Source organism: Mustela putorius, unplaced genomic scaffold (genome assembly GCF_011764305.1).
Source record: "Mustela putorius furo isolate JIRA1106 unplaced genomic scaffold, ASM1176430v1.1 tig00003845_pilon_pilon_pilon, whole genome shotgun sequence".
Lineage (NCBI taxonomy): Eukaryota > Metazoa > Chordata > Mammalia > Carnivora > Mustelidae > Mustela > Mustela putorius.
Window position 1 is genome coordinate 47,305,830 of NW_025421998.1, and position 22,637 is coordinate 47,328,466.

A 22,637-nucleotide genomic window follows, 5' to 3' on the forward strand; every position below is an offset into this window, starting at 1 on the left:
GCATGGGCTCTAGAGTCAGAATTCTAGTTCATGCCCCAGCTCCAAAAGTACTAATTTGGAACTGTGGGTGAGACTTTTATCCCTCTTGTGCCTCAGTTTGTTCCTTTATAAAACAGAATGCAGGGGACCCCTGGGTGGCTCAGTCCTTAAGCGTCTGCCTTCCACTCAGGTGATGATCTCAGGGTCCTGGGATCGAACCGCATCGGGCTCCCTGCTGGGTAGGAAGCCTGATTCTCCCTCTCCCACTCCCCCTGCCTGTGCTCCCTCTCATGCTGTGTCTCCCTCTGTCAGATAAATATATGAAATATTTTTAAAAAATGGAATGCAGGGCGCCTGGGTGGCTCAGTGGGTTAAGCCGCTGCCTTCGGCTCAGGTCATGGTCTCAGGGTCCCGGGATCGAGGCCCGCATCGGGCTCTCTGCCCAACAGGGAGCCTGCTTCCCTCCCTCTCTCTCTGCCTGCCTCTCTGTCTACTTGTGATCTCTCTCTGTCAAATAAATAAATAAAATCTTTAAAAAAAAATGGAATGCAGATGATAACTGGATTATCCTATAAGGGTACTGTCAAAATTAAATGTGCAAGATTGCTCATACAAGCAACTGGTAGGTAGCAAGCGCTCAACAAAAGTTCCTGTCATTAGTTTTAAACTGTAAGGGGAAGAGAGCCAAACACCACATTCAAAAATCAACCCTTGAAGCTGACTGTCCTAACTCTACTCCTAACCTCGACCCGCAGTGTCACAAGTGACAAGAGACATGACAAAGAATCAGGGCTGACAATGTAAATGTATTTGCAAAGCTCCACCAAAGTTCATCAACTTTCCTTACGGAGCAGATATATTTATACTCTGATTTTGAAAGTAATAACTTTTGTGCTCCTTGCTCTGTAGTGATTGGCATATTGCCAATAAAAAAAAAAAAAAACTGAGTCAAGGACATTGTGTTTCAAACTTACATGGCAATACAGATTCCTTGTTCAAGACAAATCCTTCATTTCAAATTGTTGACTCAGATAATACTTAAAAAAGAATTTCAGCTGTTTAAATTTAGCATGCTGAGAAAGACCAATCTTAAAATATTGTTTGGCGGTATGCCCGTAACATTTTCATTTTATTCCTTGTTAGTGTTTGTCTTCTGTGATAAGAAGACAAGTGACAGTAATCATGTTATTCTCCTTAACACTTCAGATTTTACCTAAATGAACCGTTTTTGTTTTTATCCTCACCAGTCGAAGATGGCCCTTCATTGCCTGGCAAATTTTCAGAAAGTGATTATACAAGAACTGGTGATATTTCCACACATTGTTTTACCTCTTTGGTCATCATCAGGCCTTTCAGCTCCCACTTTCTTTTGAATCATCATTTCTACTCTTAAAAAAAAAAAAAAGTGTAAAAAACAAAGCATAAAGGAGAATATTTGAAGGCGAGCCTCATCTAATTTTTATAATCAGACCTTAGAACTCCTTAAAGAGATGGTTTAAATCTGCGCTTTATCTATCTGTCTCACATGCAGTCCAAAGTGTCTGTTTTTTAGCGTCCCTCAGGACACAGAATCTGGACAATTTCTCTTACCAGTCTCCTACCATGATAAGCCTCCTCTTATTTCCCTTTTATCCCTCTTGGTTTTTGAGCCTTCCAACTTCTCTCCTCCCATATTAACTCCATCATTTTCCTTCCTGACAAAGATGTCCCCAGCCTCATTCTCATGGTTCATGAAGCCAGAGAACACTGAAATTAGAAGACCTGAATATGCCAAGTTTGCATTTGGGGTCAATTCAGGTTTTCATTTCGATAGATCCAGTCTTGGGTATCAATCGAGCAGGGATTTTTCTTCTGATGGCTATGATTTCTCAAGCAGTCTCAATACACTCCACTGGCAAGTTTGCTCCACTAGAACATGGTAGAGTACCATTTTAATAAAACAATGGAGCAAAGTGATTTAGACTTAATCCTAGCCCACCATTTACTAAAATATGTTGTTTTAGGTGACTTGTTTATCTGCTATGTGATTTAGTTTCTTATCAAGGTGAGAAAATGCCATCTCTCCTATAGCTATTATCCCATAAATGAGAGGACATTTTCAAAGTACTTAACCCAATATCTGTTATTTGTATACTCACAATAACTGTGAACTATTCGTGTACTGTACGGCAAATGAATCACACATGCAAATAAACCAAGGAGCTATCAAGGGGTTGAACCTACTTCATAATTAATACCTAAAGATGAACAAATACATGGGATTATTGCCTTGTTTTGTATTGGTGTTTTAAAAGAGAGAGAAATGTGGGGGGCCTGGGTGGCTCAGTGGGTTAAAGCCTCTGCCTTTGGCTCAGGTCATGATCCCAGGACCCTGGGATCGAGCCCCACATCGGGATCTCTGCTCAGCAGGGAGCCTGCTTCCTCCTCTATCTGACTGCCTCCCTGCCTACTTGTGATCTCTCTCTCTGTCAAATAAATAAATAAAATCTTTTAAAAAAAGAGAGAAATGTCACGAATGGGAGAGGAGCAACAGGAAGAGGTTTCAAATCCTCGCCTAGATCTTCCTCCTGGCAAATGTTCCTAGGGAGAAGTATTACCGTTAAGAGAATATTACAACAGCATCATGCATGTATAAGTACAGTTCTGTTCCTGAAGCCAGCCAGGGGGGTGAAGCATCCAGCAAAGGATATTCTTAATATGTCATTTCAAGCCTATATATCAACATCATAGTCATTATTAGCAGGCAGAATTAGGTTGAGGGACCAGCAGCTATCTCTGGCTTGTCTCTACAACTCTTCCTTCTTTCCGTGGTGTGCAAGGGAAGCATGAGTCATAGGATACTTGCCTAGTTCAGACACTTTTCCCAGCAAAACTTATCAAAGGTTTAAATTTTAAAATAATTGCTTTATTTCAAAAATAGTTCTGAAAATATTCTCACACATGACATGAGGTAGAACATGAGGCTTACAGTGAGGCCAACCAAATGATGAAAAGAAGGTATTCCCAAAACCTGACTTCTTCTACCTATGTTTCTATGTTAAAAGATATTTTGACGAATCCCTATGCAATTCAAATTCCTAGCAATTCCATTCAGGCTTTTAGCTCGATTTTTCTTCTCTTTAGCTAATACTTGAGGTTCGGATAGTGATCTATAACAGAATTGCTTACAAACTGGCTCCAACGATATTATTTTAGTCTTTTGTGTATATGCTTCCTTTTCTTTTTTATTGCTGTCGAAAGTTTTTAATCATTATCACACATGCACTATCACAATATATCTTCTGGATTATATTCTACTCAGTGATTTACAAAGTTATACATAGAGTTCTGCACCAAGAAATATGTGTGTATGGAATAGGTTACCTCTAATAATTGGGTATTTCCATAATGACAAAGATATTTTATCTGGAGAACCCTGTCAGGAGCAGGCAAAGTAATTCAAATTTCATTCAGTATATGTTTTATTTCTTAATAAAATAATGAAGATTAGGTGGATTCAAGGAGTAACAATTAAAAATTGAAATAATTGGATAAGAGTGATTCTTAGTTTCTTCTTTTCAAAAAAATGGAGAAGTTCTGAATTACTTTGCATTTCACAGTAGTTGTTTCATAAGTTTTGATACCTCTTTATCCTACAGAACTTGTGACAGCATATGGAATCCAGCTTAAAATCCTGAATTCTGTTTTGCGTACTCCTGATTTTTCATTAATGCTTCTTAGAGAAAACTATAGTAACACCACAATTTTTCCAGTGATCCTACAACTAGGTCTAATATTTTGCGCAACATGTTCTTTCTGCTTGAGAATTCCTTCTTCTTTGCTTCATTTAAAAAAAAAAAAAAAAGAATTCTGGTCAGTGTAAAAGAGGACCTGGTTAGAAATACGCCAGCATTTTAAATTAATTATTTCTGGTTTCCCTCTAAAAGAGACCTTTAGTATTCTGTCTGCATTCACATTTATTTAGTCATTTGCTTTACAATGGGCTGGCTGTCGCTGACCTGTTTTTACCTCCTTTTAAGAGTTTGTTATCTGCAATTTGAGCAACCAGTTGAAGTAGTTTTTCCAAAAGTTTTTTTTAGCCTTCCTTTTTTGCCAGGGACCACAATGCTGCTGGGTTTGAAGTATAAAGCCATCTATGTAACCCCCCCCCCCACTTTGAAATCACAAGGAGGGGACTCCTTAGCAAGTGGAGAAGATGACTGCACTAGTAAGAAACTGGGGGGAATCCAGCCCTCCACCCACTAAAGAGTATTTGAATGTTTATCCTATCATCAGTTGTCTGACAGTGATCGAGAGACCTACTCCACATTTCATTTTAATATAATAAAATAAATCAAAGACCTTTGCTTCATTTCGTTTGTTAGACTGCTTCTTTATTTGAAGATTAGGAATAAGTCTGGAATGAAACTTGTAACAATTAGGTGGGTATCTGAAAGTCTAAGCTGGCCTCTTCACGAATTTTCTTTTGAAAAGGCGAAGTGTCGTCCATTAGTAACTTTCAGGAGCTCCCTATTGTAATTCAATGTAGGACGCCTTTACCAGTTTTGTTGCCTAAAATCACAACGGACTAGGCGCTTTAGGGCATACCTACCCGACAAGCCACGTCCGCCAACAAATAACCAAGAGTAAACCAACTACAGCATAACTAGGACGGGAGTCAGAGAGAAAAACGGATTTAACATGTCAAGGAGAATTCAAAGCTATGCTTTTCGAACTTTCCTCGCCATTTCTTCTCAGCCTCCCTTCCCCCGCAGCACAAACCCAGAAGCCACTCAAATTGCCAGCCGTGTCGAGTTTAACTTACTGCAGTGTGATGCAGGCGAGGGCTGGGCGCATCGCATCCCCGAAGCGAGAGCAACCGCTTTTCCGGAGAGGACCTGGGACCAGCCAGCTCTCAGGATCCCTTCCGATTCACACGCTCTCGGCTCGGTGAAGAAGGCTGCCTCGCAGCTCGGCTTCCCCAGAGGAGGGGAGCTTCAAGAACTCCGCTCGCAGCATCTCCTCCCCTCGACTTCCACCCCCTTCCAGCACGCACGGCCCATTCTAACTAGTGTCTGAAAGATGGAAATCGTCTTCCAGTCAACAACACAGGCTGCCTGCAGCCCACCCTTCCCTGACAATTTGCAACTCAAAAACAGCAGCGGAGGCTCAAAGGTGTAGGTTTCCGGAGCCTGAAAGTCATCTTTGGCATCCCCCGTTCCCCACCTCGCACGCACTCCCGCTTCCCCTCCTCTGCGCGGCCACCTCCAGGCTCCCACTCAGGCTAGGCATCACAAACGGTTATTTTATTATCCATACCAATAAGCATCAGAAGGAAACGGGATTTGTCAGAGATGAAATACCTGTTGTCCATGACCCACGCTCTTCGCTCATCTCTTTGAGTCCTTCATTTCTACCAAGACGCGGTGATATTGGGAATCTGTGCAGTGCGTGTGTGGATGTGTGTGCGTGTGGCGAGGAGGAGGCGATCTGCGCGGCTGCAAGCACCAACCCTGCCTATCTCTAGCTGGCGCTTCCACAGCTGCTGTTGCTACTACTGCCGCTGGAGCTCAGGGAGAAGGAGACAGAGAGACAGGGCTTCACAGCTCTTCAACTGCTGGACCAGTTATAAGAGGAGGGTGGAGACTGTGCAGGTATGAGTGGTTGTGGTTGAGACATTAAGCTTGATTCACTGCAATTACTACCATTCAGAATACGTTTCCCCTTCCCCAGGAAACTTGATACCTTGTCTCCCCACCCTCTGGCTAACTATAGTCCTTGCCCGGTCATTGTTCATCCGCCACTTGCCTAACCCACTTCTAGCAATTCTAAAAGCTGCACACTCTATTCCTGCATTCTAACTTGGTCACCTGGGAGCAGGGGACTGGAGGATGGAGGAGGATAAAATAAGAAGGGATGGGGAAAAGCAGGTGGATATTAAAAGGGAAATCGTTTGTATGCATAACCCGTCAGCATACCGATAAAAATGATAATTTTGAGCCATGTGTGTAAAATAATGCATTGGAATAATAAAAATGTAAGCCACGAAATAATCATGTCCATTTTATAAAATGTATGCAAAACCAGACAGCTATTAAGGAGGGTGTTTATAAGCTGAATGCAGGGTATCTTGATATACACACATCCCTTGTTGGCTCTTGTCTTCCATGCATAGTATCCACTGTGATTTCAATGCATCAGTATTTCTGTCAGCTAGAAATTCTGGTGAAACCTACTGGTTACTGCTGCCTGTGGAGTCTCCCTTTCTCTTCTTATTGGTTGCTCATTCTCTGCCCTGATTTATCTCCAGCTTATTTTCACATTAGGTGAAGCTGAGCTGAATTTAGAACTTAACCAAGTTTTCAAAACCCCTAAAGACAAGAATACTTCCCAATAACTTACTTAATCTTTTATAGCAATAGTTTGTCTTTTTATTCTTGTTCTGTAATAGACTGGATAACCATGAACAACCCCTCCCAACTAGACACACAGGTATGTACACACACATCCGTACACACGCACAGCACTTAATTGTTGGTACTATTAATCCACTTCGAGCGCTCAGTTGTCTAAGTTAAAAATAAACTTAATTCTTTTTTATTGTAATTGTAATGCACACCATTAATTATTTCTGCTCTGCTCCGAGCAATTTTTGTATTTGCCATATATTTTCCCATTTGTTAGGGTTTGCTTAATCAGGGTTAATTTGGACAGATGTTAATACAAAAGAAGGAAGTGTAACAAATACAACAGAGGATCCAGAGGAGGAAAGGAACCCAAAAGATTTAAGTAATACATTTTTCTCTTGATCTGTTTATATTACAAAATCACTGCTCTTAGATAAACAAAGGCTAGTTAATGTACAAAGCATTTATTAAGTATCCAATAAATATCAATTTACCAAAACCAACCTTACTGCAATTATAACAAAAATATATAAATTAATGTTTGTTTTAAAGTCATACATGAGGGGTGCCTGGGTGGCTCAGTGGGTTAAAGCCTCTGTCTTTAGCTCAGGTCATGATCCCAGGGTCCTGGGATCGAGCCCCACATTGGGCTCTCTGCTCGGAAGGGAGCCTGCTTCCTCCTCTCTGCCTGCCTCTCTGCCTACTAGTAATCTCTGTCGGTCAAATAAAGAAATAAAATATTTAAAAATAAATAAATAAACAAACAAATAAATAAATAAATGCAATGTAAGGAAGTAGGCAAAGACTGTCCACCGTACTTAGAAATAATTTGATACAGAAGGACAAATTTGTCCATAAATGTCCCCATCAGTAGATTTTAGACTTCATGCGTATCTTTGTATAATTAAACAAGCTTAAAAAAAAATAGTGGCAGGGGTGCCTGGGTGGCTCAGTTGGTTGAGCAGCTGCCTTCAGCTCAGGTCATGATTCCAGGGTCCTGGGGTCGAGCCCTGCATCGGGCTCCCTGCTTAGAAGAGAGCCTACTTCTGTCTCTCCCTCTGCCTGCTGCTCTGCTTACTTGTACTCTCTCTCCCCATCAAATAGGTAAATAAAATCTTTGAAAAAAAAATAGTGGCAGAAAAATAACCTTGTTCTGTAAATTCCCACTAATCAACTAAATAAAAAATTTACAGGTATAGAGAAATAAACAATATCTTAATTCCCAACTGCCTTTCTTTTGTCATCAAAATATGTATTCCCAAACTAAATTCCATAATTTAATTCATATTTGTTCACTGTAGAAAAGCCCAAGCATGGCAAGGCCTGCAATAGCAGAAGCCAAGTCTGCTTTGTTCACTCACGTGTCTCTAGTGTCCAGCAAAGTACTTAGAATGTGCTATGTGTACAATAGGTAGTTTTCTAATAAATGAGTGGATGAATAAATAAATTAATATCCAGTGCAAGATATGGGGAAGGTAAGTGAGAATAAGGATGTTTAAACTCTTCCAGTCTTTACTCTGCTGCTAAGTAACTGTGAAACTTCGGACTCACCTCTTATTGTCTCAAAAGTAACCTTTCACAGACTCTACAAAACTTCATAATATGTGTTTTCCCAAAACTTTTCCAAAATGATTTTTCTATGTCCTATATGAATTCAATCAACACGAATTCCCACGAATTCTCAGTTCCTGAGAATTCTGCAAATCAGTAACATCAGGACCTATTCATCTTTAAGAAATGTACAGCACCCCCATCCAAATTTGACTTCTAAATCCATACATAGTCTAGTGGGTACTAGATGTTTAAGAAAATAGGTTGTTCACAGGAAACAGCTGGTGTTGGTGGAGGAAGAGAAGGGGGAACCCTCTTACACTGTTGGTGGGAATGCAAACCGCTATAGCCACTCTGGAAAACAGTATGGAGGTTCCTCAAAAAGTTAAAAATAGAGCTACCCTACAACCCAGCAATCGCAATATAGGTATTTACCCAAAGAATACACAAGAGCTAATTCAAAGGAATACATGTACCCTGATAATCATAGCGCCATTATCAATAATAGCCAAATTACAGAAAAAGTCCAAATGTCCATCAATTGATAAATGGCTAAAGAAGATTTGGAATATATATATACATATACACACAAACACACATACACATACACAAACAATGGAATGTTACTCAACCATAAGAAAGAATTAAATCTTGCCATTTGCAGGGATGTGGATAGAGCTAAAGAGTATTATGATAAGTGAAATAAGTCAGAGAAAGGAAATATCGTATGATTTCACTCATATGTGGAATTTAAGAAACAAAACAAATCAACATAGGGGAAGGAAAAGAGAGGAACACCAAGAAACAGACTCTTAACTACAGAGAACAGACTGATGGTTTCTAGAGGGGAGGTAAGCGGGGTGCAGGGTGGGGAATGAGTAAAACAGGTGATGGGAATTAAGGAATGCACTTGTTGTGATGAGTACGGGTGCTGTACAGAAGTGCTGAATCATTAAATTCTACACCTGAAACTAATATTACACTGTATGTTAACTAACAAAAACTTGGGGGAAAAAAGAAAACATTCCCCAGAAGTTATAGGCTTATCCAAAAATAAAAAAGAAAAAGAAAATAGGAATTGGGTCATTACACATGTATGTCTATGTGTTCCTAAAATGTTAGTCCTGTAATAAGGATTATAAGCAAGATAACCTTTATTAACCTTTTATGAATTTAAGCGAGGCAATTTTTAAAACAAATTCAAGAAAAGCAAAGCTTAGCTAGTGACATAGCATACATTACTTAAAGTCAATATAAATTCGTATTTAATAACAGCCTTTTATGTGAACTGGTGCTTAGAAACACCTTGTCATGTTATTTTATTCAACAAACATTTATAGAATATCTATTATGTACAAAGCATTGGAAAGAGAAACATAGTCCAAACACTCTTAGCATGTGCTTCTAAAGGACATATGGTCCCATAAGTAAATGTATTCTTACTTTATAGTGTAAACATTTTTTAACTTTGTTATGTTTGAGAAAAATCAAATAGCTTAATTTATATCAAGTGTGATTAAAATCTTCACAACTTTGACTTTAATGATGAGACAATGACTACGTCCTAAATGGGATAGATTGTAACATGGTAACTTTTCCAGTGGTTTTCAAACCATAAATAAGTACACGTAGACTGGAAAGTTATGAAAGATCCAGAAAAGGCCCTATATTTATAAAGAATAAAAATTATAAAAAACTGGATTTGAATAGGCTCTTAGACCAAATCTAATCCAGTTTTCACATTCCACAGGACTGGAAATAACATAGCAGGTCATCATGGCTTATTGCCGGGAAGGTCATTTACCAATCTCCTCTAGACTCTCGGGCTAGGAATAGCAATGTTAGACACGCAAGCTCTGGCACAAAAAAAAAGGCAAGTTTTAATCCCTAGGTGTGTCAATGACCAAATATACGACCTTGGAACAACTATCTTTTTACACCTCAATTTTCACATTTATAAAACCAGGATTTTTTTTCAATTTCATTAGAATACAATTTTCAGAACTGGAATATATTTAAAATAGGGGCGCCTGGGTGGCTCTGTAGGTTAAAGCCTCTGCCTTCTGCTCAGGTCATGATCTCAGGGTCCTGGGATGGAGCCCTTCATCGGGCTCTCTGCTCTCTCTCTACCTACTTGTGATCTCTGTCTGTCAAATAAATAAATAAAATCTTTATTAAAGAAAAAGAAAATATACAATGTGATGATCTGACGTGCATATACTATATAAAAAGATTCCCATACCAAGTTGATTAATATATCCATTACCTCACATATTTTATTTTATTTTTTTTGCTGAAACACTTAAGTTCTACCCTCTCAGCAAATTTGAATTATACAATATAGTATTATCAAAACAGTCCCTATGTTATTCATTAGATCCTTCCTTATTCATCCTACAGCTGAAAGTTCGTATCATTTTTCCCTATCCCTAGCCCATGACAACCACCATTCTGATTCTCTATTGGAAATTCAACTTTTTTCTTTTTTTCTTATTCCACATGTAAGTGTAACCATGCAGTATTTGTTTTTCTCTGCCTGTCTAGTTCATTTAACTTGCAAAACACTCCAGTTTCATTCATATTCTTATAGATGGCAAATGGCAGAATTTCCTTCTCTTTTAAGGATAAATAATATTCTGCTATGTGTGTGTGTGTGTGTGTGTGTGAATAACATCACACTTGTTATGATATTTATTATCAAAAATATGAGAGATAAATGTTGGTGAGGTTGCAGAGAAAAGAAAACCCTTACATACTATTGGTCTGAATGCAAAGTGGTACAGCCACTATAGAAAAACAGTATGAGGTTCCTCAAGAAACTAAAAATAGACCTACCATATGGTCCAATATTCCCACTTCTGCATATATATCCAGAGAAAATGGAATCAGAATCCTGAAGAGGTATCTATACTTTCATTTTCTTTGCAGCATTACTCCCAAAAGCTAAGACAGGGAAACAACCTAAGTGTCTGTCAGTGGATGGATAAATGGATAAAGAAGATATGATACATATTCAGTGAAACAAACCAGAAAGAGAAGTCCATAGTATCACTTATATGTGAAACCTGATATACAAACAAAAAACAAAATCTCATAGAAACTGAGTATAAAAATGATCATACAAGGTTGAAGTCGGGTAAATAGGGAAAGTTTGGAAAAAGAGTACAAACTTTCAACTTTAATGTGAATAAGGTCTGAAGATCTTATGTAAAACATGGGTGACTACAACTGATAATACTACACTGTATAACTGAAATTTGCTGAGAATAAACTTAAATGTCAATAAATAAATAAATGAGTGATGGATGTGTTAATTAAGTAGATGGGAGCATCCTTTCACAATGGATACATATATCAAATCACCATAAGATGCATTTGAAATATCCTAACATTTTACAAGTCACTTATACCTCAATAAACCTATAAATAGTAATATTTTAAATTAATGTTTTATTTATTTATTTTAGAGAGAGAGAGTAGGGGAGGGGCAGAAAGGGAGGGAGAGAATTCCAAGCAGACTCTCCACTAAGCATGGAGCCCTACATAGAGCTCGATCCCAAGACTCTGAAATTAGGACCCAAGCCAAAATCAAGGGCTAGTTGCTTACTCAACTGAGCCTCCAGGTGCCCCTGTAACTAATAAAATTTTTTAAAAATAAAACTCCTTCATTTGCTATAGTCCTATTGGAATCATGAAAGCAAGACTTGTTGACTCTCAAAGCCAGGTGCTCAGGGGTCCCATTCCTAAGGTGGCAGTCATTCAAGCTGGGGCACCAGTCATGGGTACAAACTCCTCCCAGAGAGATGCTGGCAATTTAGTATTATCCTTAAAGGATGCCAGAGAAAGAAGGCAATGCACTTGTCCATATCTCAAAATGAGGATAATAGCATCCACAACACAGAACAGCTTGGAGAATCAAAAAGTTTGGTACAGATAAAGTACACAAAACACTGCCTGGCAGAACTCTGCATGTGCGGGGCCTGGGCATGCTTATACCTACATGTGCACCCACACCCATACACCTCTGCTCCTGACTGCATGTACATGCATACACACACACAAGGATTTTTACCTCTTCCGTTCATTAGAGTCATGATTTCTGAGGTTAATGTTTACCTACTTGACTTCCCAGTTATTGAATTTTTTTAAACTCAATGACTTTGGCAGAATCTGCATGATTCCCCTGGGGCCTCGTGGGGTCAGCAAGCGTACTGTGGACCCCAAGACACAGTTTTTTAAATCAAAGAGCATTCTCCCTCTACTTCAAGAAGGTAACCCATACTGTAAAGAGGTCTGAATGAACAGGGACAAATCACAAGAATTACCGACGAAGCCTTCAATCAAACGTCCTTAAGCACCCACAACACGTGAAGTCCACAGCTACATACTTACTTAAGGAACCATAGAAAATGCAGCAAAACATGATTTAAAGCACAAAATACAAAGCTTGTGACAGAGAAATTGTAGCTTTGAAATGGAACTTTTATGTGGGAAATTAGCAAACTCTAATATAGCCTAGCCATTTATTTGGCTGTCTCCATGATGGATGTGGATTACATTATAATTGATTTAGCAATGGTCACTTGCACAGTGAATTTCAGGACAAATTCCTAAAAATGGCCAGATTTTATATTGCATGACCTCACTCTTATTTAGACCAATGTTTTTTGTTTTAAAAACACAGCATACACATTCTGCCGTGACTGTTATCTTTTGCTTTCTTTTTTTCCCCCCCCCGGAAGAAGCCAGATAAGCGGATTTAATTAATTTTTCTTCTGGGCCTTCTCTAATCCTAGAATGACATCACATCAGTCTCTCTAGCATTTGGGAGGCCATCCGTTTGTTTGTCTCTTCACTGGACTTACAAACCAATTTATATTTATATTTGCACAAAGTCCTACAAACAGAAGGTATTCAAAGATTTTTCAATTGTATTGATATGGTATTGTAACAAAAATTATATTATTTATTTTTTTTAAGATTTTATTTATTTCTTTGACAGAGACAGATCACAAGTAGGCAGAGAGCAGGCAGAGAGAGGAGGAAGCAGGCTCCCTGCTGAGCAGAGAGCCAGATGTGGGACTGGATCCCAGAACCCTGAGATCATGACCTGAGCTGAAGGCAGAGGCTTTAACCCACTGAGCCACCCAGGTGCCCCACAAAAATTATTTTAAATGTCATTTTTTAAAAGAGAAGAGATAGCTTTCATTTATTTAAATATTAAAATATTTATAACAACAGGCTATAAATTTCAAGCAAATAGGTACTTTAACTTTAAACTATTTAACTGGTAAAATAAAGTTTATCTTGTGGGTACCTGAGTGGCTCCCTTGGTTAAGCGACTGACTTTGGCTCAGTTCATGACCTCAGGGTCCAGCAATAAAGTCCGCTGTCAGACTCTCTGCTCAGCAAAGAGTCTGCTTCTCCCTCTCTCTGCTCGTGCTCTCTCTCTCTCTCTCTCTCTCTCAGATAAACAAAGAAAATCTTAAAAAAAAAAAAAAAGGTTTATCTTGTCTACATTTTAGACAAGAACTACCTTAAGATGAGGGCAGGGGTTTTCTTTGTTTTGTTTTCCTTTGGTGGGGGGCTTAAATGTTTTCTATTGTACCTTATATGATTTAACCTTAAAGTAAATTTTTATTAAATCGACTTAGATTTCTATAACTTCTAGAATGCCAAGGAATCTGAAAGGAAAAATCTGTATTAAAATTTGTACCAGGAGGAGCACCTGGGTGACTCAGTCTGTTAGGCATCTGCCTTCAGCACAGGTCCTGATCCTGAGGTCCTGGGATAGAGCCTTGTATTGGGCTCTCTGCTAGATGGGGATTCTGCTTCTCCCTCTGCGTCTTCCCTCCACCCCCCACCGCCGCTGTTGATGTGTGCCCTCACTATCTCTCTCTCTCTCTCAAATAAATAAAATCTTTAAAAAAATTGTAACAGGAATTATAGCTACTTACACTATGCATTAAAAATACATATATAAGGGATTGATTTGGGGCAGATTTAACAGAGCATTTTATTAAAAAGGCAAATGCTGTAGGGCTGTGGAAATTTTTTTTTCATTATCTTTATATTCACTGTAGTGAAATTAACAATCTATGTCCTTGAAGTTAGTTTGAGAAACTAAGGATGCATTTCTTCAGTTAACCTTTTCAGTCTATACTGGCTGTGGGTAAATATAAATATTCATATAATAAAGTATGTTCATTAAATACAGAAGCATATTCTAAGCCTCAATAAATGTTTCCTAAAAATTGAACTCATATTTTTTGTGGTGGCTTCTTATTGATTTCCCAGAATGAAGAGTATGAAGGAAGAAAAGTTTAATCCTATATGTGACTGTGACCTTGTACAGTCCCCAAACAGGCATATCATTTTATCCTACAGTCAATAATTTGTCTTCCTATTGGTTATAATAGGTTACAATATCAGATTCTCAAATAACTCAGCAATAATAGAAGGTCTCCTGAAAGAGGGGGTGTTTTGTACAATGTTGTCTTTTTCTAAACCTTTTTATATGTTTTTCATAGCTTCATCATCCTTACCTAGACCAGTAGCATGTATACATTATGTTACTAAGACTGAGCTTTGAAGCTCCTCTTAAGAGTATTATGAAGAGGAACTTCAATAATTTGTAGAAGTAGAAAGAAAATAACTTTCATTGGGGATTTTCTAAATAGTTATAACCATATCCAGCCCAATGTTTAAAACTTAGGTAGTATAAAAATTTATTTTACAAACTGACTCCATTATATGTCAGCTTGCAAATTAAAAATAAACTGCATAATTAAAACAGACAATGACTAAATATATTTTTAAAAAAGCAGTCACTTTTTTTTCTCAGTTGGCATGACCTGAATTCAGAGACCATATTTGCCCTGGATGATTTATCTAAAAATGGCTTTTGAGGTTGAATAGTTCCATGAAACACTGAAATAAGCACTTTTACATCAATAGAAATTGACGTCAAAACTGTTAGGCAAAAATTGCCACCCATGGTGATAATCCTGGGAAACTGTGATGTCATGATACTTTATACAATCAAAATATATATTATTTAAAAATCAGAAAAACTAATATATATAGTAAACAATTTTTTCTTAGAAAGACTTAATCTGAAATACAAAAAAAAAAAAATAAAAACACCAACAGAAAACTTAGAACATATTTTATGTTAACTTTGTTTCCTTTTTCTGTCCACCAAAATATGTTCACTTTCAGTAAGAGCAAATTCTTTTATGCTAGCCACAAATCTAAGAGCATATACTAAACAATGGCACTGCATTTAATTTTCACAACTATCTTATGATGCAGATACTCTTGTCATTTCCAATTTTTAGATGAAGAAACAGAAGTACAAAGAAATTTATCCAAGGACCAAAAAACTCTGGCTATCAGCAAAGGCACTGGATCTTCATAAACTGATTCTAGACCTCATATTCCTAACAGCTCCACTATAATGCATCTCTACTCTTAATAGGTAAATATCATTTAAGATCTGAAATTAGAATGCTTAAGGCAATAGAACAGATAATTGCTTAATTTATGTTTAGTCAGTACTGATGTACCTAACACTTGAAATGTCAATAATTTATATTAACTTTAAATTATGTGGAGATAGAATTCTTGACAATATAATATCCTCATTAACTGTGAATTCAAGATTCCTTACCTTTTTTCATGTGATAATCTATTTCAAGCATTTACATATTTATTATAACTAATAGTTTGTATCAGATTTACGTCATGCCAAGGTAAAGAATAACTAATAGAGCCATTAATTTATGCATTTTATTTTTTAAAAAGACATATTTATTTGACAGAGAGCGCTAGCAAGCCAGTCTGCATAAGCAGGGGGGGAGGGGCAGGCTGAAGCAGTGGAAGAGGGAGAAGCAGGCTTCCTGCTGGTTGGGGAGCCCGATGTGGGGCTCGATTCCAGGACCCTGGGATCATGACCTAAGCCAAAGGCAGCTGTTCAACTGACTGAGCCACCCAAGTACCCAATTTATGCATTTAATAACTATGTTAACTTCACAATGTATACATGCAGTGAAATATTATATATTACCATAGTTAGTTTTTCTGTGGCTCTCCCTCATTATACCATAAACTCAATGAAGGAAGAACTATATCTTATTTGCCTTTGTAGCTTTAATTCTTTGAAAAATGTCTGGAATAACAAACATTGCCAAAATTATCACACCATCAATAACTGTGTTTGTGTAGGGATCTGTCCAAATGCTGAAAATACTTTATAAAGAGTTGATCTTATGTTATGTAAACTTTCCAGACTGGTGTTGAAGAATAAGTGTTTATGGTTTGCTTTTATACAGCTTAGGATAATTATTAATTATACAGTACATTTGTTGTTTATTTGCTTAATATTTTGTCAATATCACTAATTTTTAAGTTCTATGAGGGGCAAGATTCTGCATTTATTTTGCTACTATAGCTCCAACACTTAGCCCAATGTTTGGCAGATGGGCACTCAAGCTTAATGATCTATTAATTATGCACATCTACATAAAATTAATAAATTCGGGAAGAGTTGGCAAATCTCCTTCTTTTCTTTGTTTCCCTTCAAAACACATATTGACTTTTCCAAGTCTAAACCATCTAGGAAAAATGTGCATATTCACCTGAGGCTCTCATGAATGCCTTAAGTTATAGAATATGCATCTGGATACCATGACCCACAGAAGTCCAACTGTAGAAACGCTATGTTTCATTTAACCTAAAATAGGAGACCAAAGATGTAAAAATAAAAAAGGAAGGCAATTAATTAAATCAATGGGCCATTGTTTTGTTATGCATTTTCTGACTCTGTACATAAACTGGAAATTTCTTAAGACACTAAAACAGTATATAGAAACAAGCAAAAAAAAAATTGCCCATGAGGCTAAGATATTTGGACTATGTTCAAAGCCCATCTGAGTTTTGATTGTTTGGGATTTGTTTAAGTTTCTATTTACTCCTACTCAGTGTCCAGTTCCCTATCTTCTTGTAACAAACTGATATTTCTTTGGATACAATTTTGTTGAAATATAAATAAAAACACCCTATTCAAAAGGCCAAGGGGATCTAAATTAATCCAACTAGATGTTCTTCCTAGACATCTGAGGTTTCCAAACCAAGTCAACTACTGGAGTTGACAAATTCCAATAAAAACACTCCCAAATGTTTCTATCCAGATACTCAAACAAATCTGTTTTTAACCCTTCTAAGTTTAGTTGTATTGTGGCTTGTTTTAGCCTATGAACCACTTCATATTTGTTGAATGGCATTATCTTGCATCAAGTAGCTAGAGTCACTTTAACATGCCTGCAGCAAGAAGAGCAACAGCTAGACTCTGAGTTTTCATCAGAGGGATGAATTCATTGGGGGCATGGTTAGGTTGATTCATCTGGTGGTAATGATTATACTATATCAGAAGTAAAAGAGGTAAGCACCAGGAGGATCAAACAAGAGGCTGTTGAAAAGATTACAGAAGAAGCCAGAATTGTTTCATGGAGTTAAAATGAAACGTATTTAGTGTTATATAAATTCAGACACAGAATTCATCATTGCTTCTTACCCTAGTTGCCACTGAGCAAGATAAGTGAATGCCAATGGTAAAGCTAAATATTGAGTGGAAACCTGTCAAGGTGTCTGTTTCATCACCATTGTCTTTCTCATGATTTCAGTGGTCACTTAAAGCTCTATTTCTCTTGTTGGCATGCACCACATATATGATTGCCTCACACATATTTACTTCTTCACTACTTATAGACCATCTCTCATATTTCCTTTTACAAGAAACTCTTTTCTATTCCTGACATGTTGCCTCTCCTTGTTTTAAGTAACTGTCCCCTATTTAATTTGTCAAATGTCATTATTCTAATTCTGAAAAAAAATGAGTGTATTTGACACATAATGTTACATTAGTTTCAGGTGTACACCATAGCTATTCCACATCTTTATAAGTTATGTTATGTTCACCACAGGGATAGCTATCATCTGTCAGCATACAACCTTGTTAAATATCATTGACTATATTCCTTATGCTGTATCTTTTATTCCTGTGACTTATGCAGTCCATAACTGGAAGCCTATATCTCTCAACCCATTTCACCATTTTGCTCATCCCCCCACTCCCTTCCCTCTGGCAACCATCAGTTTGCTCTCTGTATTTATAGATCTGATTCTGCTTCTTGTTTGTTTATTCATTTGTTTTGTTTTGTGGATTCTATATGAGTTAAATCATATGGTATTTGTCTTTCTCTGTCTGACTTATTTCACTCAGCATAAGTGAAACCCTTTAGGTTCATCCATGTTGTCACAAATGGCAAGATATCATCCTTTATATGGCTGCATACTATTCCAGTGTATAACTAAATCTTTATTCATTCATCTATGGATGGACCCTTAGGTTGCTTCCATATCTTGGCTATTGTAAATAATGCTGTAATAAACATAGGGATGCATATATCTTTTTGAATTAGCATTTTTGGTTTTGGGGGGTGAATGCCTAGTAGTAGACTTCCTGGATCTTATGGCAATCCTATTTTTAAGTTTTTCAGAAATCTCTGTATTGCTTTCCATATTGGCTTTACCAGTTTATATTCCCATCAACAGTGTATGAGGGTTCCTTTTTCTCTGCATCCTCACCATCACTTGTTATTTCCTATCTTTTTTATTCTAGCCATTCTGACAGTTGAAAGGTATTATCTCATTATGGTTCTGATTTGCACTTCCCTCATGATTAGTGATGCTGATTATCTTTTCATGTATGTCTTCTTTGGAAATATGTCTATGCAGGTCCTCTGCCCATTTTTAAATCAGAATTATATATATATATATATATAGAGAGAGAGAGAGAGAGAGAGAGCTATTTTAAGTTTTTTATTTTGGATATTAACCCCATACAGGATATATCATTTGCAGATACCTTCTCCCATTCTGTAGGCTGCCTTTTTGTTTTGTTGATTGTTTCCTTCATTATATGAAAAACTGTTATTATTACTCTGTATTTTAAAATATATTCTTTCAGACTTAATGGTTCTCCCAATTTGCTCAACCTTCTCATTCACAGCAGGTGATGTGGTCTTCCACTCCATTAAGAAATATGATGTTATTAAGCATTTTGCTCAGTATCACCCAGCCCAAGGTCAGTGAATATTTACCCCACTCACAGTCATACTCTTAATCAAGATTTCTTCTCTGATTCCCTATGACCATCCCTTGCTTTGCTTAGCTCACAGCAACCCTTTCTTTCACAGAAGGGCTCTTCTATTCTGGAAAACGTGCCATTTGTCCTCTTATTGACCCTCATAGCACCCACGTACTCAGCAACTGTGCTTTTCACATTGCATATAAAATTCATATTAGTGTTCCTGTTACTCCTACTAAAACATGTGACTTCTTAAGGTTAGGCATTACATTCATCATAATATCCATTATCCTTTCACAAGAAAATCCTGTTCTATCTGCTAGATAAGGTGGTAGGCACTGTAAATATAAATATGAAAGACATATTTCCCCAAGATCAAGGACTTTAAACTAGGTGAATCCCACAAAGCAATTTGAAGATTACAGATGAAAGTGAAGCTTAACAAGCTTCACTAAGAGAATAGCGAATTCTCTTCACTAAGAGAATAAAGAAGAACATGAGGTAAATCATGTAAAAATGGGAAGTAAATGACATGGAAGTTTTATTCCCTAGGATGGTCTACACTTGAAAATTTTCAAGAATACTTGCTGGTCGAAAATAAAAGGTAGTTTTTTGACTTACAGTCTCAACTCTGACCTATAAAGATCTTGGAAATCATCACTGTCATCCTCACATTTAAAAATAATGGTTGAACAAACTGAAAATCAATGACTTTTTTCAGATCAATCAGAAATATGAAGTCAGGGGGCGCCTGGGTGGCTCAGTGGTTTAAAGCCTCTGCTTTCAGCTCGGGTCATGATCCCGGAGTCCTGGGATCGAGTCCCACGTCGGGCTCTTTCCTTGGTGGGGAGCCTGCTTCACTTCCTCTCTCTGTGCCTGCCTCTGCCTACTTGTGATCTCTCTCTGTCAAATAAATAAAATCTTAAAAAAAAAAAAAAAAAAAAAAAGAAATATGAAGTCAGGGTGCCTGGGTGGCTCAGTGGGTTAAGCCGCTGCCTTCGGCTCAGGTCGTGGTCTCGGGGTCCTAGGATTGAGTCCCACATCAGGCTCTCTGCTCAGCAGGGAGCCTGCTTCCCTCTCTCTCTCTGCCTGCCTCTCTGTCTGTTTGTGATCTCTCTCTGTAAAATAAATAAATAAAATAAAAAAAAAAAAAAAGAAAAATATGAAGTCACAGGGCAACTGCCACCTAAAAGCTGGGGAGGGATGCATACCCAGTGGAGAATCACAGCTGAGTCCTGCTGAATGGTAGCAGAAGCCACTGGACAAAAAGGTAACTGGTGGTAACAGTTAAACGGAGCCATAGACATTTAGGAACCAGTTTTTGTATGATCATGCATTTCACTGCTTTACGATTAATTTCTGGGTCATACAGTAATTGCCATTTGTACCTCTTCTTTGGTGAAATATCTGTAACGTTTTTTGCGTATTTTTCTAATCAGTTTTTATAATCATTATTGTGGAGTTTTGAGAATTGTTTATATATTCTAGCTATAAAGACTTTCTTGGATTTTAGTAGAATATCACTAAACTCATGTATTACTGTGCAGAGAATTTATAACTTTACTATGTTGAACTGTCAAATTTATGAACATGTATATGTCTGTATTTAGGCCTTTTTAAAATTTATTTCATCAACATTTTTATGTTTCAGCATACATAGCCTTTGCATGTTTTATTAGGTTTATACATAAGTATTTTATTTTTCTTTGGAACAGTTAAAGTACTGTGTTTTTATTTTTAGTTTCCATATATTCATTGTTAATATATAAAAATGCAATATTTTTGGTGTTTTGATCTTGCATCCTGCAATCTTAGTAAGCTCACTTATCGTTCTAGGGGATTATTTGGTTAATTGTTTTAATTTAAAAAAAATTAGATTCTTTGGAATTTTCTATGTAGAAATCTTGTTAACTGTAAAAAGGAATAGTTTTAGTATTCCTTTCCAATATTTATTCTTTCACTTCTTTTTCTTGTCTTATTATAGTGGCTTGAAGTTCTGGTATTTTGCTGAGTGAGAGTGGAAACAGACATTTTTGACTATTCCTCAAAATTCAATCTTTCACCATGAAGTATAATATCAGCTGTAGGTTTTGTAGATGTTTTTATCAAGTTGAGGAAGTTCCCCTCCATTCCTTGAAGTAAATTTCTTGTAGATGTATTGTTGGATTATGCTTATTTTTAATCCTCTTGGCCAACCTCTGTCTTCTAATGGGTATATTTTAACTATATTTTTGTAAGTACTTATTTATTAAATATGACATTTTATTTTCTGTATTTCATTTGTTTCCTCATTTTTTCCTCTTACTTTCCTGTAAATGACCTGAATTTTTTTTGTAGGATTGCATCTTGACTTACTTAGGTTTTTTTTTTTTTCTTGTTGTTGTTGTTTGTTTTAGTATATGGCTTTGTATGTGTTTCTAAGTGGTTGTTCTAGGTATTACAATATACACATTTAACTTAGCACAGTCTACGGATACTGATGTTTTAACTGCTTCAATTGGATTTTAAAAATCTTCCCTTTAAAATGCTTTACCTTCTTTACCTTTAAAGAGAAACGTTCTCAGTTTTAGGTTTACTGGCAACAGGTTTTCTTAGTTTGCCTTTGAGAATGCCTTTATTTCCCTCCATTCCTGATATTTATTTACACTGGATACTTACTTCGTGGTTACATTTTCCTTTCACTACTTGAAAATTGTTAGGTACTTCCTGCTGGTTCCTATTAATTTCAGATGAGAAATTTGTTGTGATTCAAACTGGTGTTTTTTGATTATTTTCTCTGGTCACTTTAGAGAGTTTTTTTTTTTTTTTCCTTTGTTTCTAGTTTTCATAAGCTTAATTATTATGTGTCCTTGCATGGATTTCTTTGACTCTATTGCTTTTGAGTTCATTCACGTTCTTTAGTCTTTAGATTTATGTCTTTAACTAAATTTGGGAAGTTTTCAGCTATTATTTCTTTAAATAGTTTTCTAGTCCCAGTACTCTCTTCTCTGCTTCTGGGATTTAGATGATGTATTTTAAATTTTAAAATACATATTTTCTGGCTGCCTCAACATCCCCACAAACAGGCTGTAAGCACTTCACCCAGGTGGCTAGCACTAGTGTGATAAAGTTTGTCACTGCCACAAGTTCCCCCTTCTTCCTCTCCCCTATGACCCAGTGACATTCCAAATGTACCAGTGACATTCCTTCACACATTCTGCTTGTAAACTTTATCCTCGTTCCCAATGAAAGCACTTGTCCACAAGTCCTCCCTCTGTTTCAGCTTGTAACTGTTTGGTTGAATTAGCTCCCTTGGTTCTACCCCCAGGCCCCCTCATGACATGCAGTGACTGTTTCTCTAAGACCTGTAAGTATAATAAACTTTATTTTCCTATGCCTCTCTTGGGTTTTCTTTTGTGGCCATACTTGAGGGGCCATTTCCTGAGAGACTACAAAACAGAACTCTTTAGTTATTGGTCCCCAGATTACTTAGCCTATGCTAATTCTGTTGTTGTTTTTGTTTTATAAACTACATTCTCTCTGGCTTTGAGAAGGGGTAAATCTTACTGATCTGTCATTAAGTTCAAGGATTC

The 22,637-nt window shown here is 37.1% G+C and overlaps 1 protein-coding gene and 1 pseudogene across 5 annotated transcripts in view; both read right to left on the reverse strand.

Moving 5' to 3' along the window:
- The window catches only part of DGKB (diacylglycerol kinase beta), a 697,837-nt gene extending 692,277 nt beyond the window's left edge, over positions 1–5,560 (reverse strand). For 2 of the 5 annotated variants that reach the window (XM_013051698.2, XM_004743409.3), the window contains exon 1: positions 5,322–5,560. The gene's annotated coding sequence lies outside the window, so the exon portion shown is untranslated. Of the gene's footprint in view, positions 1–4,783; positions 5,169–5,321 lie in introns of those variants that run through there. The other 3 variants (XM_004743408.3, XM_004743406.3, XM_004743407.3) reach the window with 2 other exon arrangements.
- Positions 5,108–22,637, reverse strand: part of LOC123394886 — a 93,790-nt pseudogene continuing 76,260 nt past the window's right edge.